Source organism: Oncorhynchus nerka, linkage group LG25 (genome assembly GCF_034236695.1).
Source record: "Oncorhynchus nerka isolate Pitt River linkage group LG25, Oner_Uvic_2.0, whole genome shotgun sequence".
Taxonomy (NCBI): Eukaryota; Metazoa; Chordata; class Actinopteri; order Salmoniformes; family Salmonidae; genus Oncorhynchus; species Oncorhynchus nerka.
In genome coordinates, this window is record NC_088420.1 from 4,581,447 (window position 1) to 4,606,138 (window position 24,692).

The 24,692-nt window shown below is 41.0% G+C and overlaps 1 protein-coding gene across 1 annotated transcript in view; it reads right to left on the reverse strand.

The window, feature by feature from the left end:
* Positions 1 to 24,692, reverse strand: part of LOC135564480 (ras-related protein Rab-6B) — a 246,876-nt gene that overhangs the window by 211,659 nt on the left and 10,525 nt on the right. The window lies entirely within an intron of this gene.

The window sequence follows — 24,692 nt, forward strand, 5'->3', positions numbered from 1 at the left end:
AGCGATTCCTGCATATTGCACTTTTAACAAACATATGGAGAAAAAAAATTGAACCAAATATATGGGGAATAGAGTAGTAAATCCTCCTATTGTGTAATAATGACAAATGATTAATAGAACACACCTCAAAACTCACCACTGTAGAGTATTGATATTCTGTCCAGCAAAGGTTTCAAAAAATCACTATACTGCATATCAGCGTTCTTTTAGGAACAAAGGAAGTATTGCTCGAGGCAGTAAAAAGCTTCGGGGCTTAGCATTTTAAACAAAAACACATCTATAACGTTTTCTCAGGGTACCATGTGTAGCTGATGTGTTTAGACAGAGAACAGGGACGTTCCTTAACAGCCCTCTGTCACGCCCTGATCGGTTTCACCTGTTCCTGTCATTGTCTCCACCCCCGTCCAGGTGTCTCTTATTTTCCCCAGTGTATTTATCCCTGTGTTTCCTGTCTCTCTGTGCCAGTGTATTTATCCCTGTGTTTCCTGTCTCTCTGTGTCAGTGTATTTATCCCTGTGTTTCCTGTCTCTCTGTGCCGGTGTATTTATCCCTGTGTTTCCTCTCTCTCTGTACCAGTGTATTTATCCCTGTGTTTCCTGTCTGTCTGTACCAGTGTATTTATCCCTGTGTTTCCTCTCTCTCTGTACCAGTGTATTTATCCCTGTGTTTCCTGTCTGTCTGTACCAGTGTATTTATCCCTGTGTTTCCTGTCTCTCTGTACCAGTGTATTTATCCCTGTGTTTCCTGTCTCTCTGTGCCGGTGTATTTATCCCTGTGTTTCCTGTCTCTCTGTACCAGTGTATTTATCCCTGTGTTTCCTGTCTCTCTGTACCAGTGTATTTATCCCTGTGTTTCCTGTCTCTCTGTGCCGGTGTATTTATCCCTGTGTTTCCTGTCTCTCTGTACCGGTGTATTTATCCCTGTGTTTCCTGTCTCTCTGTGCCGGTGTATTTATCCTTGTGTTTCCTGTCTCTCTGTACCAGTGTATTTATCCCTGTGTTTCCTGTCTCTCTGTACCAGTGTATTTATCCCTGTGTTTCCTGTCTCTCTGTACCAGTGTATTTATCCCTGTGTTTCCTGTCTCTCTGTACCAGTGTATTTATCCCTGTGTTTCCTCTCTCTGTTCCAGTGTATTTATCCCTGTGTTTCCTGTCTCTCTGTACCAGTGTATTTATCCCTGTGTTTCCTGTCTCTCTGTACCAGTGTATTTATCCCTGTGTTTCCTGTCTCTCTGTACCAGTGTATTTATCCCTGTGTTTCCTGTCTCTCTGTTCCAGTGTATTTATCCCTGTGTTTCCTGTCTCTCTGTACCAGTGTATTTATCCCTGTGTTTCCTGTCTCTCTGTACCAGTGTATTTATCCCTGTGTTTCCTGTCTCTCTCTACCAGTGTATTTATCCCTGTGTTTCCTGTCTCTCTGTGCCTGCCCTGACCTTCATCCTGCCTGCCATGACCTTCATCCTGCCTGCCCTTCGGTACCTTTTGGACTCTGAACTGGTTCGGACCCTTTTGCCTGCCCACGACCATTCTCTTGCCTTCTCCTATTGGATTAATAAATATTGTAAGACTCACATTGGATTAATACATATTGTAAGACTCCAACCATTCTCTTGTCTTCTCCTATTGGATTAATACATATTGTAAGACTCCAACCATTCTCTTGTCTTCTCCTATTGGATTAATACATATTGTAAGACTCCAACCATTCTCTTGTCTTCTCCTATTGGATTAATACATATTGTAAGACTCCAACCATTCTCTTGTCTTCTCCTATTGGATTAATACATATTGTAAGACTCCAACCATTCTCTTGTCTTCTCCTATTGGATTAATACATATTGTAAGACTCCAACCATTCTCTTGTCTTCTCCTATTGGATTAATACATATTGTAAGACTCCAACCATTCTCTTGTCTTCTCCTATTGGATTAATACATAGTGTAAGACTCCAACCATCTGCATCTGGGTCTCGCCCTGTGTCATGATAGCCTCACCTTTTACTAGAGGTAATATCAGGTCCGCTCCAGTGGCAGAGTGTTACTGCTAGCCCACAAGGAGAGGGAGGGAGGGGATGGACTGGCAGCCCATTCCCTTTAAAAGCTGATGATCAATTACACCCCCCCATTACCGGAAAGGCTGAGCTAATCAATAACAGATCAAAGCTGCCAGAGATCTGCTTCCCCTAATCCATCAGAGAAGTTGCTGTGTTCCGTTCGCTGGGAAGGAGCTGGCCATGGAATGAGATGTGTAATGAAAAAGACAGTTATCTTCACATCCAACTAGACCACTTAATATAAAGAGGAGAAGAGAATCCTGATATATATCTAGATAGAGAATAGATAGAGAATTCTGATACATACCTAGATAGAGAATCCAGATCGAGAATCTAGATCGAGAATCTAGATCGGGAATCCAGATATATATCTAGATCGAGAATCCAGATATATATCTAGATCGAGAATCCTGTTTTTGAAAGAATCTCTTTTTATCAGAAATACTGTGTAGACATTGTTGTATGATAGCTGGAAATGTTTTTTATATATATATATATATATTATATATATATTATATATATATTATATATATATTTTTTAAATGGAATATAGGCGAACAGAGGCCCATTATCAGCAATCATCACTCCTGTGTTCCAATGGCACGTTGTGGTAGCTAATCCAAGTTGATCAACTTAGAAGGCTAAGAGATCGTTAGAAAATCCTTTTGCAATTGTTAGCACAGCTGAAAACACAAACTTTTCCAACAGTTTGCTAAGAGCTGCCAACAAGCTGATAGATCTGCTGATAGAACCAGTAAAGGACGCTTCCCTCCAGGCCTGAGGACAAACACCTTCCTCTAGACTCAGACTAAAGATGACAGATGTGAGTGGTCATAGAGTTCGCTACTGTCCTCGGTAGCTTTCCATCGAAGTTGTCAATGCCAGGAGGTTTGTCATTATTGATCGATAGCACAATGATCTTTCTAACTCTCCCACACTAACTTTACAAAATTCAAAACGTACAATAAATTTCTTTCATTCGTTTATTTTATGCATGAGTACTATGGCTAACTGTTCGTTGTTGGCATTTCCTACCTAAGTTTACTTCATTGGCAAAGTGGACAATCATTAAATTAATTGGCAACATCAAATGGTTTGGTGATGAATAAGCCATCTGATTGGATGAAAGATGAAGTTGAATTTCTCTTTCTGCCCATAATTTAATTTAACAGTATTACAACACTGGGTGCATACTAATGTTATAGCAGTACGTTGTCTCATTACTAATGTTATAACAGCAGTACGTTGTCTCATTACTAATGTTATAGCAGCAGTACGTTGTCTCATTACTAATGTTATAGCAGTACGTTGTCTCATTACTAATGTTATAAGCAGTCACGTTGTCTCATTACTAATGTTATAGCAGTACGTTGTCTCATTACTAATGTTATAGCAGTACGTTGTCTCATTACTAATGTTATAGCAGCAGTACATTGTCTCATTACTAATGTTATAGCAGTACGTTGTCTCATTACTAATGTTATAGCAGCAGTACGTTGTCTCATTACTAATGTTATAGCAGCACGTTGTCTCATTACTAATGTTATAGCAGTACGTTGTCTCATTACTAATGTTATAGCAGCAGTACGTTGTCTCATTACTAATGTTATAGCAGCAGTACGTTGTCTCATTACTAATGTTATAACAGCAGTACGTTGTCTCATTACTAATGTTATAGCAGCAGTACGTTGTCTCATTACTAATGTTATAGCAGCAGTACGTTGTCTCATTACTAATGTTATAGCAGTACGTTGTCTCATTACTAATGTTATAACAGTACGTTGTCTCATTACTAATGTTATAGCAGCACGTTGTCTCATTACTAATGTTATAGCAGCAGTACGTTGTCTCATTACTAATGTTATAGCAGTACGTTGTCTCATTACTAATGTTATAGCAGTACGTTGTCTCATTACTAATGTTATAACAGCAGTACGTTGTCTCATTACTAATGTTATAGCAGTACGTTGTCTCATTACTAATGTTATAGCAGCAGTACGTTGTCTCATTACTAATGTTATAGCAGCAGTACGTTGTCTCATTACTAATGTTATAGCAGCAGTACGTTGTCTCATTACTAATGTTATAGCAGCAGTACGTTGTCTCATTACTAATGTTATAACAGCAGTACGTTGTCTCATTACTAATGTTATAACAGCAGTACGTTGTCTCATTACTAATGTTATAAGCAGCAGTACGTTGTCTCATTACTAATGTTATAACAGCAGTACGTTGTCTCATTACTAATGTTATAACAGCAGTACGTTGTCTCATTACTAATGTTATAACAGCAGTACGTTGTCTCATTACTAATGTTATAGCAGCAGTACGTTGTCTCATTACTAATGTTATAGCAGTACGTTGTCTCATTACTAATGTTATACGTTGTCTCATTACTAATGTTATAGCAGTACGTTGTCTCATTACTAATGTTATAGCAGCAGTACGTTGTCTCATTACTAATGTTATAGCAGCAGTACGTTGTCTCATTACTAATGTTATAGCAGTACGTTGTCTCATTACTAATGTTATAGCAGCAGTACGTTGTCTCATTACTAATGTTATAACAGCAGTACGTTGTCTCATTACTAATGTTATACAGCAGTACGTTGTCTCATTACTAATGTTATATACGTTTGTCTCATTACTAATGTTATAGCATACGTTGTCTCATTACTAATGTTATAGCAGCAGTACGTTGTCTCATTACTAATGTTATAACAGCAGTACGTTGTCTCATTACTAATGTTATAGCAGCAGTACGTTGTCTCATTACTAATGTTATAACAGCACGTTGTCTCACTAATGTTACGTTGTCTCATTACTAATGTTATAACAGCAGTACGTTGTCTCATTACTAATGTTATAACAGCAGTACGTTGTCTCATTACTAATGTTATAGCAGCAGTACGTTGTCTCATTACTAATGTTATAAGCAGCACGTTGTCTCATTACTAATGTTATAGCAGCAGTACGTTGTCTCATTACTAATGTTATACAGCAGTACGTTGTCTCATTACTAATGTTATAGCAGCAGTACGTTGTCTCATTACTAATGTTATAGCAGCAGTACGTTGTCTCATTACTAATGTTATACAGCAGTACGTTGTCTCATTACTAATGTTATAGCAGCAGTACGTTGTCTCATTACTAATGTTATAGCAGCAGTACGTTGTCTCATTACTAATGTTATAGCAGCAGTACGTTGTCTCATTACTAATGTTATAGCAGCAGTACGTTGTCTCATTACTAATGTTATAACAGCAGTACGTTGTCTCATTACTAATGTTATAGCAGCAGTACGTTGTCTCATTACTAATGTTATAGCAGTCTCATTACTAATGTTATACGTTGTCTCATTACTAATGTTATAGCAGCAGTACGTTGTCTCATTACTAATGTTATAACAGCAGTACGTTGTCTCATTACTAATGTTATAGCAGCAGTACGTTGTCTCATTACTAATGTTATAACAGCAGTACGTTGTCTCATTACTAATGTTATAGCAGCAGTACGTTGTCTCATTACTAATGTTATAGTCTCATTACTAAGTTAGTACGTTGTCTCATTACTAATGTTATACGTTGGCAGTACGTTGTCTCATTACTAATGTTATAGCAGCAGTACGTTGTCTCATTACTAATGTTATAGCAGCAGTACGTTGTCTCATTACTAATGTTATATAGCTAATGTTATAGCAGTACGTTGTCTCATTACTAATGTTATAGCAGCAGTACGTTGTCTCATTACTAATGTTATAACAGCAGTACGTTGTCTCATTACTAATGTTATAACAGCAGTACGTTGTCTCATTACTAATGTTATAGCAGCAGTACGTTGTCTCATTACTAATGTTATAGCAGCAGTACGTTGTCTCATTACTAATGTTATAGCAGTACGTTGTCTCATTACTAATGTTATAGCAGCAGTACGTTGTCTCATTACTAATGTTATAGCAGCAGTACGTTGTCTCATTACTAATGTTATAGCAGTACGTTGTCTCATTACTAATGTTATAGCAGCAGTACGTTGTCTCATTACTAATGTTATAGCAGTACGTTGTCTCATTACTAATGTTATAGCAGCAGTACGTTGTCTCATTACTAATGTTATAGCAGCAGTACGTTGTCTCATTACTAATGTTATAGCAGCAGTACGTTGTCTCATTACTAATGTTATAGCAGCAGTACGTTGTCTCATTACTAATGTTATAGCAGTACGTTGTCTCATTACTAATGTTATAGCAGTACGTTGTCTCATTACTAATGTTATAGCAGCAGTACGTTGTCTCATTACTAATGTTATAGCAGCAGTACGTTGTCTCATTACTAATGTTATAGCAGCAGTACGTTGTCTCATTACTAATGTTATAGCAGCAGTACGTTGTCTCATTACTAATGTTATAACAGCAGTACGTTGTCTCATTACTAATGTTATAGCAGCAGTACGTTGTCTCATTACTAATGTTATAGCAGCAGTACGTTGTCTCATTACTAATGTTATACGTTGTCTCCACAGCAGTATCCGTTGTCTCATTACTAATGTTATAGCAGTACGTTGTCTCATTACTAATGTTATACTCTGGATAAGCAGTACGTTGTCTCATTACTAATGTTATATTACAGCAGTACGTTGTCTCATTACTAATGTTATAGCAGCAGTACGTTGTCTCATTACTAATGTTATAGCAGCAGTACGTTGTCTCATTACTAATGTTATAGCAGCAGTACGTTGTCTCATTACTAATGTTATAGCAGCAGTACGTTGTCTCATTACTAATGTTATAGCAATGTTATACTAATGTTATAGCAGTACGTTGTCTCATTACTAATGTTATAGCAGCAGTACGTTGTCTCATTACTAATGTTATAACAGCAGTACGTTGTCTCATTACTAATGTTATAGCAGCAGTACGTTGTCTCATTACTAATGTTATAGCAGCAGTACGTTGTCTCATTACTAATGTTATAGCAGCAGCACGTTGTCTCATTACTAATGTTATAGCACAGTACGTTGTCTCATTACTAATGTTATAGCAGTACGTTGTCTCATTACTAATGTTATAACAGCAGTACGTTGTCTCATTACTAATGTTATAGCAGCAGTACGTTGTCTCATTACTAATGTTATAACAGCAGTACGTTGTCTCATTACTAATGTTATAGCAGTACGTTGTCTCATTACTAATGTTATAGCAGCAGTACGTTGTCTCATTACTAATGTTATCGTTGTCTCATTACTAATGTTATAGCAGCAGTACGTACATTGTCTCATTACTAATGTTATAGCAGCAGTACGTTGTCTCATTACTAATGTTATAGCAGTACGTTGTCTCATTACTAATGTTATAGCAGCAGTCTCACGTTGTCTCATTACTAATGTTATAGCAGCAGTACGTTGTCTCATTACTAATGTTATAAGCAGTACGTTGTCTCATTACTAATGTTATAGCAGCAGTACGTTGTCTCATTACTAATGTTATAGCAGCAGTACGTTGTCTCATTACTAATGTTATAACAGCAGTACGTTGTCTCATTACTAATGTTATAACAGCAGTACGTTGTCTCATTACTAATGTTATAGCAGCAGTACGTTGTCTCATTACTAATGTTATAGCAGCAGTACGTTGTCTCATTACTAATGTTATAACAGTACGTTGTCTCATTACTAATGTTATAGCAGCAGTACGTTGTCTCATTACTAATGTTATAGCAGCAGTACGTTGTCTCATTACTAATGTTATAGCAGCAGTACGTTGTCTCATTACTAATGTTATAGCAGCAGTACGTTGTCTCATTACTAATGTTATAGCAGTACGTTGTCTCATTACTAATGTTATAACAGCAGTACGTTGTCTCATTACTAATGTTATAGCAGCAGTACGTTGTCTCATTACTAATGTTATAGCAGTACGTTGTCTCATTACTAATGTTATAACAGTACGTTGTCTCATTACTAATGTTATAGCAGTACGTTGTCTCATTACTAATGTTATAGCAGCAGTACGTTGTCTCATTACTAATGTTATAGCAGCAGTACGTTGTCTCATTACTAATGTTATAGCAGCAGTACGTTGTCTCATTACTAATGTTATAACAGCACGTTGTCTCATTACTAATGTTATAGCAGCAGTACGTTGTCTCATTACTAATGTTATAACAGCAGTACGTTGTCTCATTACTAATGTTATAGCAGCAGTACGTTGTCTCATTACTAATGTTATAGCAGTACGTTGTCTCATTACTAATGTTATAGCAGTACGTTGTCTCATTACTAATGTTATAGCAGCAGTACGTTGTCTCATTACTAATGTTATAGCAGCAGTACGTTGTCTCATTACTAATGTTATAGCAGTACGTTGTCTCATTACTAATGTTATAGCAGCACGTTGTCTCATTCTAATGTTACTAATGTCTCATTACTAATGTTATAAGCAATACGTTGTCTCATTACTAATGTTATAGCAGCAGTACGTTGTCTCATTACTAATGTTACTAATGTTATAGCAGTACGTTGTCTCATTACTAATGTTATAGCAGCAGTACGTTGTCTCATTACTAATGTTATAGCAGCAGTACGTTGTCTCATTACTAATGTTATAGCAGCAGTACGTTGTCTCATTACTAATGTTATAGCAGCAGTACGTTGTCTCATTCTCACGTTGTCTCATTACTAATGTTATAGCAGCAGTACGTTGTCTCATTACTAATGTTATAGCAGTACGTTGTCTCATTACTAATGTTATAGCAGCAGTACGTTGTCTCATTACTAATGTTATAGCAGCAGTACGTTGTCTCATTACTAATGTTATAGCAGCAGTACGTTGTCTCATTACTAATGTTATAGCAGCAGTACGTTGTCTCATTACTAATGTTATAGCAGCAGTACGTTGTCTCATTACTAATGTTATAGCAGTACGTTGTCTCATTACTAATGTTATAGCAGCAGTACGTTGTCTCATTACTAATGTTATAGCAGTACGTTGTCTCATTACTAATGTTATAGCAGCAGTACGTTGTCTCATTACTAATGTTATAGCAGCAGTACGTTGTCTCATTACTAATGTTATAACAGCAGTACGTTGTCTCATTACTAATGTTATAACAGCAGTACGTTGTCTCATTACTAATGTTATAACGTTGTCTCATTACTAATGTTATAGCAGCAGTACGTTGTCTCATTACTAATGTTATACGTTGTCTCAGCAGCACGTTGTCTCATTACTAATGTTATAGCAGCAGTACGTTGTCTCATTACTAATGTTATAGCAGCACGTTGTCTCATTACTAATGTTATATACGTTGTCTCATTACTAATGTTATAACAGCAGTACGTTGTCTCATTACTAATGTTATAACAGCAGTACGTTGTCTCATTACTAATGTTATAGCAGTACGTTGTCTCATTACTAATGTTATAGCAGCAGTACGTTGTCTCATTACTAATGTTATAGCAGTACGTTGTCTCATTACTAATGTTATAGCAGTACGTTGTCTCATTACTAATGTTATAGCAGCAGTACGTTGTCTCATTACTAATGTTATAACAGCAGTACGTTGTCTCATTACTAATGTTATAGCAGCAGTACGTTGTCTCATTACTAATGTTATAGCAGCAGTACGTTGTCTCATTACTAATGTTATAGCAGCAGTACGTTGTCTCATTACTAATGTTTAACAGCAGTACGTTGTCTCATTACTAATGTTATAGCAGCAGTACGTTGTCTCATTACTAATGTTATAGCAGCAGTACGTTGTCTCATTACTAATGTTATAACAGCAGTACGTTGTCTCATTACTAATGTTATAGCAGCAGTACGTTGTCTCATTACTAATGTTATAGCAGCAGTACGTTGTCTCATTACTAATGTTATAACAGCAGTACGTTGTCTCATTACTAATGTTATAGCAGTACGTTGTCTCATTACTAATGTTATAGCAGTACGTTGTCTCATTACTAATGTTATAGCAGCAGTACATTGTCTCATTACTAATGTTATAACAGCAGCACGTTGTCTCATTACTAATGTTATAGCAGCAGTACGTTGTCTCATTACTAATGTTATAGCAGTACGTTGTCTCATTACTAATGTTATAGCAGCAGTACGTTGTCTCATTACTAATGTTATAGCAGCAGTACGTTGTCTCATTACTAATGTTATAGCAGCAGTACGTTGTCTCATTACTAATGTTATAACAGTACGTTGTCTCATTACTAATGTTATAGCAGCAGTACGTTGTCTCATTACTAATGTTATAACAGCAGCACGTTGTCTCATTACTAATGTTATAGCAGCAGTACGTTGTCTCATTACTAATGTTATAAGCAGTACGTTGTCTCATTACTAATGTTATAGCAGCAGTACGTTGTCTCATTACTAATGTTATAACAGCAGTACGTTGTCTCATTACTAATGTTATAACAGCAGTACGTTGTCTCATTACTAATGTTATAGCAGTACGTTGTCTCATTACTAATGTTATAGCAGCAGTACGTTGTCTCATTACTAATGTTATAGCAGCAGTACGTTGTCTCATTACTAATGTTATAGCAGTACGTTGTCTCATTACTAATGTTATAGCAGCAGTACGTTGTCTCATTACTAATGTTATAGCAGTACGTTGTCTCATTACTAATGTTATAACAGCACGTTGTCTCATTACTAATGTTATAACAGTACGTTGTCTCATTACTAATGTTATAACAGCAGCACGTTGTCTCATTACTAATGTTATAACAGCAGTACGTTGTCTCATTACTAATGTTATAGCAGCAGTACGTTGTCTCATTACTAATGTTATAACAGCAGTACGTTGTCTCATTACTAATGTTATAGCAGCAGTACGTTGTCTCATTACTAATGTTATAGCAGCAGTACGTTGTCTCATTACTAATGTTATAGCAGCAGTACGTTGTCTCATTACTAATGTTATAGCAGCAGCACGTTGTCTCATTACTAATGTTATAGCAGTACGTTGTCTCATTACTAATGTTATAGCAGCAGTACGTTGTCTCATTACTAATGTTATAGCAGCAGTACGTTGTCTCATTACTAATGTTATAACAGCAGTACGTTGTCTCATTACTAATGTTATAACAGCAGTACGTTGTCTCATTACTAATGTTATAACAGCAGTACGTTGTCTCATTACTAATGTTATAGCAGCAGTACGTTGTCTCATTACTAATGTTATAACAGCAGTACGTTGTCTCATTACTAATGTTATAGCAGCAGTACGTTGTCTCATTACTAATGTTATAGCAGCAGTACATTGTCTCATTACTAATGTTATAGCAGTACGTTGTCTCATTACTAATGTTATAGCAGTACGTTGTCTCATTACTAATGTTATAGCAGCAGTACGTTGTCTCATTACTAATGTTATAGCAGCAGTACGTTGTCTCATTACTAATGTTATAACAGTACGTTGTCTCATTACTAATGTTATAGCAGCAGTACGTTGTCTCATTACTAATGTTATAGCAGTACGTTGTCTCATTACTAATGTTATAGCAGCAGTACGTTGTCTCATTACTAATGTTATAACAGCAGTACGTTGTCTCATTACTAATGTTATAGCAGCAGTACGTTGTCTCATTACTAATGTTATAGCAGCAGTACGTTGTCTCATTACTAATGTTATAGCAGCAGTACGTTGTCTCATTACTAATGTTATAGCAGCAGTACGTTGTCTCATTACTAATGTTATAACAGCAGTACGTTGTCTCATTACTAATGTTATAACAGCAGTACGTTGTCTCATTACTAATGTTATAGCAGCGTTGTCTCATTACTAATGTTATACGTTGTCTCATTACTAATGTTATAGCAGCAGTACGTTGTCTCATTACTAATGTTATAGCAGTACGTTGTCTCATTACTAATGTTATAGCAGCAGTACGTTGTCTCATTACTAATGTTATAACAGCAGTACGTTGTCTCATTACTAATGTTATAGCAGCAGTACGTTGTCTCATTACTAATGTTATAGCAGTACGTTGTCTCATTACTAATGTTATAGCAGTACGTTGTCTCATTACTAATGTTATAACAGCAGTACGTTGTCTCATTACTAATGTTATAACAGCACGTTGTCTCATTACTAATGTTATAGCAGCAGTACATTGTCTCATTACTAATGTTATAGCAGTACGTTGTCTCATTACTAATGTTATAGCAGTACGTTGTCTCATTACTAATGTTATAGCAGCAGTACGTTGTCTCATTACTAATGTTATAGCAGCAGTACGTTGTCTCATTACTATAGCAGCAGTACGTTGTCTCATTACTAATGTTATAGCAGCAGTACGTTGTCTCATTACTAATGTTATAGCAGCAGTACGTTGTCTCATTACTAATGTTATAACAGCAGTACGTTGTCTCATTACTAATGTTATAGCAGTACGTTGTCTCATTACTAATGTTATAGCAGCAGTACGTTGTCTCATTACTAATGTTATAACAGCAGTACGTTGTCTCATTACTAATGTTATAGCAGCAGTACGTTGTCTCATTACTAATGTTATAGCAGCACGTTGTCTCATTACTAATGTTATAGCAGCAGTACGTTGTCTCATTACTAATGTTATAGCAGCAGTACGTTGTCTCATTACTAATGTTATAACAGTACGTTGTCTCATTACTAATGTTATAGCAGTTATAGCAGTACGTTGTCTCATTACTAATGTTATACAGTCACGTTGTCTCATTACTAATGTTATAGCAGCAGTACGTTGTCTCATTACTAATGTTATAGCAGCAGTACGTTGTCTCATTACTAATGTTATAGCAGCAGTACGTTGTCTCATTACTAATGTTATAGCAGTACGTTGTCTCATTACTAATGTTATAACAGCAGTTCAGTACGTTGTCTCATTACTAATGTTATAGCAGCAGTACGTTGTCTCATTACTAATGTTATAGCAGCAGTACGTTGTCTCATTACTAATGTTATAACAGCAGTACGTTGTCTCATTACTAATGTTATAGCAGTACGTTGTCTCATTACTAATGTTATAGCAGCAGTACGTTGTCTCATTACTAATGTTATAGCAGTACGTTGTCTCATTACTAATGTTATAGCAGCAGTACGTTGTCTCATTACTAATGTTATAACAGCAGTACGTTGTCTCATTACTAATGTTATAGCAGCAGTACGTTGTCTCATTACTAATGTTATAGCACGTTGCAGTACGTTGTCTCATTACTAATGTTATAGCAGCAGTACGTTGTCTCATTACTAATGTTATAGCAGCAGTCTACGTTGTCTCATTACTAACGAGCGTTGTCTCATTACTAATGTTATAGCAGCAGTACGTTGTCTCATTACTAATGTTATAGCAGTACGTTGTCTCATTACTAATGTTATAACAGCAGTACGTTGTCTCATTACTAATGTTATTACTAATGTTATAACAGCAGTACGTTGTCTCATTACTAATGTTATAGCAGCAGTACGTTGTCTCATTACTAATGTTATAGCAGTACGTTGTCTCATTACTAATGTTATAGCAGCAGTACGTTGTCTCATTACTAATGTTATAGCAGCAGTACGTTGTCTCATTACTAATGTTATTACAGCAGTACGTTGTCTCATTACTAATGTTATAGCAGCAGTACGTTGTCTCATTACTAATGTTATAGCAGCAGTACGTTGTCTCATTACTAATGTTATAGCAGCAGTACGTTGTCTCATTACTAATGTTATAACAGCAGTACGTTGTCTCATTACTAATGTTATAACAGCAGTACGTTGTCTCATTACTAATGTTATAACAGCAGTACGTTGTCTCATTACTAATGTTATACAGCAGTACGTTGTCTCATTACTAATGTTATAGCAGTACGTTGTCTCATTACTAATGTTATAACAGCAGTACGTTGTCTCATTACTAATGTTATAACAGCAGCACGTTGTCTCATTACTAATGTTATAGCAGCAGTACGTTGTCTCATTACTAATGTTATAACAGCAGTACGTTGTCTCATTACTAATGTTATAACAGCAGTACGTTGTCTCATTACTAATGTACGTTGTCTCATTACTAATGTTATAGCAGCAGTACGTTGTCTCATTACTAATGTTATAGCAGTACGTTGTCTCATTACTAATGTTATAACAGCAGTACGTTGTCTCATTACTAATGTTATAGCAGTACGTTGTCTCATTACTAATGTTATAGCAGCAGTACGTTGTCTCATTACTAATGTTATAACAGCAGCACGTTGTCTCTGTCCAAAGATAGGATGGGATATGATATAGGCTATACTTGATTGACCCCGAGACAAATGTCCCCTGTTGACCACATACAAAATACATTTTTACTCATGAATCATATTTCCTGTTGCTTGTTGACCAGATGTGAATCTTGTCTGAGGTTAAGTTATTTGCCACATAAACCAATACTAGGTATTCTTAATTTCCAAATGGAAATTAGTTGCTTTTGTAGAGCCATGTTTTGCCAACACAAACACAGCTTGGTTTGATACATTATGAATAGGAAAGGTTTTCCAGCATCTGCACTTGGACATTCTGTCGATGACTGAAACCCCCCAAAAAACTGTTGTCAAAAAGAGAGCTTCCCTTTCAGTCTGTGCTCTCGGACTTCTACTGAAGAACTTAAATCACGCCTGACAAGGCCAATGAAACCCTCGCTTAGAAGCTCCGCCTTCCACAAGTGTTAACCGCCGAGGCTCGGATCCAGTCCTTCAATTCTTCCGCTCTTCACCTTGACGTGAGCAGAAGTGATTCACGTTACTAAAAACAACATTTTTGGAACACAAGACGATCTGACTTTGCTCCGATTAAACTGCCTCTTTGTGGCAGAGCGTGTTCACTCCCTGGGACGTGGACTTTGCTCCGACTAAACTGCCTCTTTGAGGCAGAGCGTGTTCACTCCCTGGGACGTGGACTTTACTCCGACTAAACTGCCTCTTTGAGGCAGAGCGTGTTCACTCCCTGGGACGTGGACTTTGCTCCGACTAAACTGCCTCTTTGTGGCAGAGCGTGTTCACTCCCTGGGACGTGGACTTTGCTCCGACTAAACTGCCTCTTTGTGGCAGGGCGTGCTCACCCCCTGGGACGTGGAGTTTACTCCGACTAAACTGCCTCTTTGTGGCAGAGCGTGCTCACTCCCTGGGACGTGGACTTTGCTCCGACTAAACTGCCTCTTTGTGGCAGAGCGTGCTCACTCCCTGGGACGTGGACTTTGCTCCGACTAAACTGCCTCTTTGTGGCAGAGCGTGCTCACCCCCTGGGACGTGGACTCTGCTCCGACTAAACTGCCTCTTTGTGGCAGAGCGTGCTCACTCCCTGGGACGTGGACTTTGCTCTGACTAAACTGCCTCTTTGTGGCAGAGCGTGCTCACTCCCTGGGACGTGGACTTTACTCCACCGACTAAACTGCCTCTTTGTGGCAGAGCGTGCTCACCCCCTGGGACGTGGACTTTGCTCTGACTAAACTGCCTCTTCGTGGCAGGGCGTGCTCACCCCCTGGGACGTGGACTTTACTCCACCGACTAAACTGCCTCTTTGTGGCAGAGCGTGCTCACTCCCTGGGACGTGGACTTTGCTCCACCGACTAAACTGCGTCTTTGTGGCAGAGCGTGCTCACTCCCTGGGATGTGGACTTTGCTCCGACTAAACTGCCTCTTTGTGGCAGAGCGTGCTCACTCCCTGGGACGTGGACTTTGCTCCGACTAAACTGCCTCTTTGTGGCAGAGCGTGCTCACTCCCTGGGACGTGGACTTTGCTCCGACTAAACTGCCTCTTTGTGGCAGAGCGTGCTCACTCCCTGGGACGTGGACTTTGCTCCGACTAAACTGCCTCTTTGTGGCAGAGCGTGCTCACTCCGTGGGACGTGGACTTTGCTCCGACTAAACTGCCTCTTTGTGGCAGAGCGTGCTCACTCCCTGGGACGTGGACTTTGCTCCGACTAAACTGCCTCTTTGTTGCAGAGCGTGCTCACTCCCTGGACGTGGACTTTGCTCCACCGACTAAACTGCCTCTTTGTGGCAGAGCGTGCTCACTCCCTGGACGTGGACTTTACTCCACCGACTAAACTTCCTCTTCGTGGCAGAGCGTGCTCACCCCCTGGACGTGGACTTTACTCCACCGACTAAACTGCCTCTTCGTGGCAGAGCGTGCTCACCCCCTGGGACGTGGACTTTGCTCCGACTAAACTGCCTCTTTGTGGCAGAGCGTGCTCACCCCCTGGACGTGGACTTTACTCCACCGACTAAACTGCCTCTTCGTGGCAGAGCGTGCTCACCCCCTGGGACGTGGACTTTGCTCCGACTAAACTGCCTCTTCGTGGCAGAGCGTGCTCAGCCCCTGGACGTGGACTTTACTCCACCGACTAAACTGCCTCTTCGTGGCAGAGCGTGCTCACTCCCTGGGACGTGGACTTTGCTCCGACTAAACTGCCTCTTTGTGGCAGAGCGTGCTCACTCCCTGGGACGTGGACTTTGCTCCGACTAAACTGCCTCTTTGTGGCAGAGCGTGCTCACTCCCTGGGACGTGGACTTTGCTCCGACTAAACTGCCTCTTTGAGGCAGAGCGTGCTCACTCCCTGGGACGTGGACTTTGCTCCGACTAAACTGCCTCTTTGTGGCAGAGCGTGCTCACTCCCTGGGACGTGGACTTTACTCCGACTAAACTGCCTCTTTGTGGCAGAGCGTGTTCACCCCCTGGGACGTGGACTTTGCTCCGACTAAACTGCCTCTTTGAGGCAGAGCGTGCTCACTCCCTGGAACGTGGACTTTGCTCCGACTAAACTGCCTCTTTGTGGCAGAGCGTGCTCACTCCCTGGGACGTGGACTTTGCTCCGACTAAACTGCCTCTTTGTGGCAGAGCGTGCTCACTCCCTGGGACGTGGACTTTGCTCCGACTAAACTGCCTCTTTGTGGCAGAGCGTGCTCACTCCCTGGGACGTGGACTTTGCTCCGACTAAACTGCCTCTTTGTGGCAGAGCGTGCTCACTCCCTGGGACGTGGACTTTGCTCCGACTAAACTGCCTCTTTGTGGCAGAGCGTGCTCACTCCCTGGGATGTGGACTTTGCTCCGACTAAACTGCCTCTTTGCTGTTGATTGCTCTGAGGCGGCTCAGAGTGGGCAACTTGGCTGTTGATTGCTCTGAGGCGGCTGAGAGTGGGCAACTTGGCTGTTGATTGCTCTGAGGCGGCTGAGAGTGGGCAACTTGGCTGTTGATTGCTCTGAGACGGCTGAGAGCGGGCAACTTGGCTGTTGATTGCTCTGAGGCGGCTGAGAGTGGGCAACTTGGCTGTTGATTGCTCTGAGGCGGCTGAGAGTGGGCAACTTGGCTGTTGATTGCTCTGAGGCGGCTGAGAGTGGGCAACTTGGCTCCCGCAATAAGCGTGGGTTGAGCAGGGAACACAGACTCGAGCAAGGAACTCAGCTTATTTAAACCTCCATTTAGCTTTGACCGACCAAAGAAGTTAGAGCCAGACGCCTTGCTGAGCCATCCTCCGCACAGCAGACAGTAGGGTAGAGGACCAGCCCTGGGTTCAAATACTATTTGAAAACTTTCAGATACAGTTGAAGTCGGAAGTTTACATACACCTTAGTCAAATACATTTAAACTCAGTTTTTCACAATTCCTGACACTTAATCCTGGTAAGAATTCCCTGTTTCAGGTCAGTTGGGATCACCACTTTATTTTAAGAACGTGAAATGTCAGAATAATAGTAGAGAGAATGATTTATTTCAGCTTTTATTCCTTTCATCACATTCCCAGTGGGTCAGAAGTTTACATACACTCAATTAGTATTTGGTAGCATTGCCGTTAAATTGTTTAATTTGGGTCAAATGTTTCAGGTAGGCTTCCACAAGGTTCTCACAATAAGTTGGGTGAATTTTGGCCCATTCCTCCTGACAGAGCTGGTGTAACTGAGTCAGGTTTGTGGGCCTCCTTGCTTGCACATGCTTTTTCAGTTCTGCCCACAAATGTTCTATAGGATTGAGGTCAGGGCTTTGTGATGGCCACTCCAACACCTTGACATTGTTGTCCTTAAGCCATTTTGCCACAACTTTGGAAGTATGCTTGGGGTCATTGTCCATTTGGAGACCCTTTTGCGACTAAGCTTTAATTTCCTTACTGATGTCTTGAGATGTTGCTTCAATATATCCACATACATTTCCCTCCTCATGATGCCATCTATTTTGTGAAGCGCACCAGTCCCTCCTGCAGCAAAGCACCCCCACAACATGATGCTGTCACCCCCGTGCTTCATGGTTGGGATGGTGTTCTCCGGCTTGCAAGCCTCCCCCTTTTTCCTCCAAACATAACAATGGTCATTATGGCCAAACAGTTACATTTTTGTTTCATCAGACCAGAGCACATTTCTCCAAAAAGTACAATCTTTGTTGCCATGTGCAGTTGCAAACCGTATTCTGGCTTTTTTATGGTGGTTTTGGAGCAGTGGCTTCTTCCTTACTGAGTGGCCTTTCAGGTTATGTCGATATAGGACTTGTTTGACTGTGGATATAGATAGTTTTGTACCTGTTTCCTCCAGCATCTTCACAAGGTCCTTTGTTGTTGTTCTGGATTGATTTACACTTTTCGCACCAAAGTACGTTCATCTCTAGGAGACAGAACGCGTCTCCTTCCTGAGCAATATGGCGGCTGAGTGGTCCCACGGTGTTTATACTTGCGTAGTATTGTTTGTACAGATGAACGTGGTACCTTCAGGCATTTGAAAATTGCTCCCAAGGATGAACCAGACTTGTGGAGGTCTACAATTTTTTTCTGAGGTCTTGGCTGATTTCTTTTGATTTTCCCATTATGTCAATCAGAGACACTAAGTTTGAAGGTAGGCCTTGAAATACATCCTCAGGTACACCTCTAATTGACTCAAATGATGTCAAGTAGCCTATCAGAAGCTTCTAAAGCCATGACATAATTTTCTGGAATTTTCCAAGCTGTTCAAAGGCACAGTCAACTTAGTTTATGTAAACCAACGGCGGCAGCTAGTTGGCCAATGTGAGCAGACATTACACCGGTTTTAAAGTCTCTACACTGGTGAGTTTTAGAATTAATTTTAAGATTCTTCTATTGTTTTTAAATCAATCCACGATTGTGCACCTCAATATATGTAAGATATGCTTTTAAGTTACTGTATGTCCCCAGTAGGTCCCTCAGGTCTTCTGGCCTTTTAAATATCTCAAAGCCTAGGACCAAGAAGCATGAAGAAGCAGTCTTTAGTTACTATGCCCCCAGCCTTTAGTTACTATGCCCCCAGCCTTTAGTTACTATGCCCCCAGTCTTTAGTTACTATGCTTTAGTTACCCCAGCCTTTAGTTACTATGGCCCCAGTCTTTAGTTACTATACCCCCAGCCTTTAGTTACTATGCCCCCAGTCCTATGCCCCCAGCCTTTAGTTACTATGCCCCAGCCTTTAGTTACTATGGCCCCACTCTTTAGTTATTATGCCCCCAGCCTTTAGTTACTATGCCCCCAGCCTTTAGTTACTATGCTTTGGTTACTATGCCCCAGCCTTTAGTTACTATGCCCCCAGTCTTTAGTTACTATGCCCCCAGTCTTTAGTTATTATGCCCCCAGCCTTTAGTTATTATGCCCCCAGCCTTTAGTTACTATGCCCCCAGCCTTTAGTTACTATGGCCCCAGTCTTTAGTTATTATGCCCCTTTAGTTACAGCCTTTAGTTACTATGCCTTTAGTTACCCCCAGCCTTTAGTTACTATGCCCCAGCCTTTAGTTACTATGCCCCCAGTCTTTAGTTATTAGCCTTTGTTACCCCCAGCCTTTAGTTATTATGCCCCCAGCCTTTAGTTACTATGCCCCCAGCCTTTAGTTACTATGCCCCCAGTCTTTAGTTACTATGCCCCCAGCCTTTAGTTACTATGGCCCCAGTCTTTAGTTACTATGCCCCCAGCCTTTAGTTACTATGCCCCCAGCATTTAGTTACTATGCCCCCAGCCTTTAGTTACTATGGCCCCAGTCTTTAGTTATTATGCCCCCAGCCTTTAGTTACTATGCCCCCAGTCTTTAGTTACTATGCCCCCAGTCTTTAGTTATTATGCCCCCAGCCTTTAGTTATTATGCCCCCAGCCTTTAGCTACTATGCCCCCAGCCTTTAGTTACTATGGCCCCAGTCTTTAGTTATTATGCCCCCAGCCTGCCCCCAGCCTTTAGTTACTATGCCCCCAGTCTTTAGTTATTATGCCCCCAGCCTTTAGTTATTATGCCCCCAGCCTTTAGTTACTATGCCCCCAGCCTTTAGTTACTATGCCCCAGCCTTTAGTTACTATGCCCCCAGTCTTTAGTTACTATGCCCCCAGCCTGTAGTTACTATGCCCCCAGTCTTTAGTTACTATGCCCCCAGCCTTTAGTTACTATGCCCCCAGTCTTTAGTTACTATGCCCCCAGCCTTTAGTTACTATGCCCCCCCAGTCTTTAGTTACTATGCCCCCAGCCTTTAGTTACTATGCCCCCCCCAGCCTTTAGTTACTATGCCCCCAGCCTTTAGTTACTATGCCCCCAGTCTTTAGTTACTATGCCCCCAGCCTCTGGAATATCCTGCCAGAGAACCTGAAGGGGGACCAAGAGGCATGGAGAGGCAGCCTTTAGTTACTATGCCCCCAGTCTTTAGTTATTATGCCCCCAGCCTTTAGTTACTATGCCCCCAGCCTTTAGTTACTATGCCCTCAGCATTTAGTTATTATGCTCCCAGCCAGAGACCCTGAGGGGGGCTGAAACTGAGGACATATTTAAAAGAGATCTTAAAACAGATTTTTAAACTTTGCTTTTTCTTTTGGGAGCTTTTTATTTGTTCAGTTTGTGTCAATATTTAGTTTTTTATCTTATGCTTGTTAAATATTTCAGCTTTCTTTTCTTCATTGTTTTTTTTTCTCCTTTGAAGCGCATTGCGTTGCATTCCATGTCTGAAATGTATAAATACCGTTTGATTTGATCCATCTAGGTTGTAAATACAAGATTTCTCATTTATTGATGAACAACAATCTTTTGTCCACCTCTCCCACACTAACTTTACAGAATTCAAAATGACAATGTTTTATCTTTCATTATGAAGGTATTTTATGCATGAATGTGACGGCTCACTGTTTGTTGTTGGCATTTCCTGCCAAAGTCGGCCCAATTTGCAGATGAAATAGTCATTAAAATTATTGGCAATATCAAAAGGTTTTGTAATGATGGAACCATCTGATTCAACGACAGATGGAGTTAATGAATGAATGAATCATGAATTAATGTTTCTGTCTATAATTTCATTTTTAATAATTCAAAGATTTTCCATCAAAATTTGTATCATTTATCTTAGTTTCAAAATACAGTTTATTCTTATTATAATTGTATAATTTACATTAAAATTAGCCAATCAGCTGTGCAGGCAGACTTATTAGCCACTCCTCTTGCTTCATCTCTCCCAACCATAATTCGTTTTTTAAAATCCGCATCAATCAACAGAGCCTTAACAGTACTAACATTCGTGTAACGGGTGTCGTCGTCGGATGAGGAGGAATCGGACCAAAGCGCGGTAAGTGTGGTAAGTGTTCATGACTTTTTATTTAAACTGAACACTGAAACAAAATAACAAAGTGCAAAACGAAACCTGAACAGTCAGGTGCAGAAAACACTCAACAGAAAACAACTACCCACAACACATAGGGGGGAGGAAAAGCTACCTAAGTATGGTTCCCAATCAGAGACAACAATAGTCAGCTGTCCCTGATTGAGAACCATACCCGGCCAAAACAAAGAAATACAAAACATAGAAAAAAGAACATAGAATACCCACCCCAAATCACACCCTGACCAAACCAAAATAGAGAGACATAAAAAGCTCTCTAAGGTCAGGTCGATTTCTGAATAGGTTGCATGTGTATCAATACATTGAAGTAAGTAAAACAAGTAATAAAAGGCAGATAGTGTTTGTACCCAGGTCTGTACAACATAGCTCAGGAAACAGGGTGGAGGAGAAAGACATAGAGCTATCCAGCCAGGAGGAGAAGCTTCCTCTGACAGCACATTTAACAGGAAAGAAGGTGAAACCAACTCCACCCGCCCATCTGGAGTTCCCATTCCTCTGACAGCACATTTAAGAAAGAAGGTGAAACCAACTCCACCCGCCCATCTGGAGTTCCCATTCCTCTGACAGCACATTTAAGAAAGAAGGTGAAACCAACTCCACCCGCCCATCTGGAGTTCCCATTCCTCTGACAGCACATTTAAGAAAGAAGGTGAAACCAACTCCACCCGCCCATCTGGAGTTCCCATTCCTCTGACAGCACATTTAAGAAAGAAGGTGAAACTAACTCCACCCGCCCATCTGGAGTTCCCATTCCTCTGACAGCACATTTAACAGGAAAGAAGGTGAAACCAACTCCACCCGCCCATCTGGAGTTCCCATTCCTCTGACAGCACATTTAAGGAAAGAAGGTGAAACCAACTCCACCCGCCCATCTGGAGTTCCCATTCCTCTGACAGCACATTTAACAGGAAAGAAGGTGAAACCAACTCCACCCGCCCATCTGGAGTTCCCATTCCTCTGACAGCACATTTAAGAAAGAAGGTGAAACCAACTCCACCCGCCCATCTGGAGTTCCCATTCCTCTGACAGCACATTTAACAGGAAAGAAGGTGAAACCAACTCCACCCGCCCATCTGGAGTTCCCATTCCTCTGACAGCACATTTAAGAAAGAAGGTGAAACCAACTCCACCCGCCCATCTGGAGTTCCCATTCCTCTGACAGCACATTTAAGAAAGAAGGTGAAACCAACTCCACCCGCCCATCTGGAGTTCCCATTCCTCTGACAGCACATTTAAGAAAGAAGGTGAAACCAACTCCACCTACCCATCTGGAGTTCCCATTCCTCTGACAGCACATTTAAGAAAGAAGGTGAAACCAACTCCACCCGCCCATCTGGAGTTCCCATTCCTCTGACAGCACATTTAACAGGAAAGAAGGTGAAACCAACTCCACCCGCCCATCTGGAGTTCCCATTCCTCTGACAGCACATTTAAGAAAGAAGGGGAAACCAACTCCACCCGCCCATCTGGAGTTCACATTCCTCTGACAGCACATTTAACAGGAAAGAAGGTGAAACCAACTCCACCCGCCCATCTGGAGTTCCCATTCCTCTGACAGCACATTTAACAGGAAAGAAGGTGAAACCAACTCCACCCGCCCATCTGGAGTTCCCATTCCTCTGACAGCACATTTAACAGGAAAGAAGGTGAAACCAACTCCACCCGCCCATCTGGAGTTCCCATTCCTCTGACAGCACATTTAACAGGAAAGAAGGTGAAACCAACTCCACCCGCCCATCTGGAGTTCCCATTCCTCTGACAGCACATTTAACAGGAAAGAAGGTGAAACCAACTCCACCCGCCCATCTGGAGTTCCCATTCCTCTGACAGCACATTTAACAGGAAAGAAGGTGAAACCAACTCCACCCGCCCATCTGGAGTTCCCATTCCTCTGACAGCACATTTAACAGGAAAGAAGGTGAAACCAACTCCACCCGCCCATCTGGAGTTCCCATTCCTCTGACAGCACATTTAAGAAAGAAGGTGAAACCAACTCCACCCGCCCATCTGGAGTTCCCATTCCTCTGACAGCACATTTAACAGGAAAGTAGGTGAAACCAACTCCACCCGCCCATCTGGAGTTCCCATTCCTCTGACAGCACATTTAAGAAAGAAGGTGAAACCAACTCCACCCGCCCATCTGGAGTTCCCATTCCTCTGACAGCACATTTAACAGGAAAGAAGGTGAAACCAACTCCACCCGCCCATCTGGAGTTCCCATTCCTCTGACAGCACATTTAACAGGAAAGAAGGTGAAACCAACTCCACCCGCCCATCTGGAGTTCCCATTCCTCTGACAGCACATTTAACAGGAAAGAAGGTGAAACCAACTCCACCCGCCCATCTGGAGTTCCCATTCCTCTGACAGCACATTTAAGAAAGAAGGTGAAACCAACTCCACCCGCCCATCTGGAGTTCCCATTCCTCTGACAGCACATTTAAGAAAGAAGGTGAAACCAACTCCACCCGCCCATCTGGAGTTTCCATTCCTCTGACAGCACATTTAACAGGAAAGTAGATGAAACCAACTCCACCCGCCCATCTGGAGTTCCCATTCCTCTGACAGCACATTTAAGAAAGAAGGTGAAACCAACTCCACCCGCCCATCTGGAGTTCCCATTCCTCTGACAGCACATTTAACAGGAAAGAAGGTGAAACCAACTCCACCCGCCCATCTGGAGTTCCCATTCCTCTGACAGCACATTTAAGAAAGAAGGTGAAACCAACTCCAATCTGGAGTTCCATTCCTCTGACAGCACATTTAAGCCAACTCCACCCGCCCATCTGGAGTTCCGATTCCTCTGACAGCACATTTAAGAAAGAAGGTGAAACCAACTCCACCCGCCCATCTGGAGTTCCCATTCCTCTGACAGCACATTTAAGAAAGAAGGTGAAACCAACTCCACCCGCCCATCTGGAGTTCCCATTCCTCTGACAGCACATTTAACAGGAAATAAGGTGAAACCAACTCCACCCGCCCATCTGGAGTTCCCATTCCTCTGACAGCACATTTAAGAAAGAAGGTGAAACCAACTCCACCCGCCCATCTG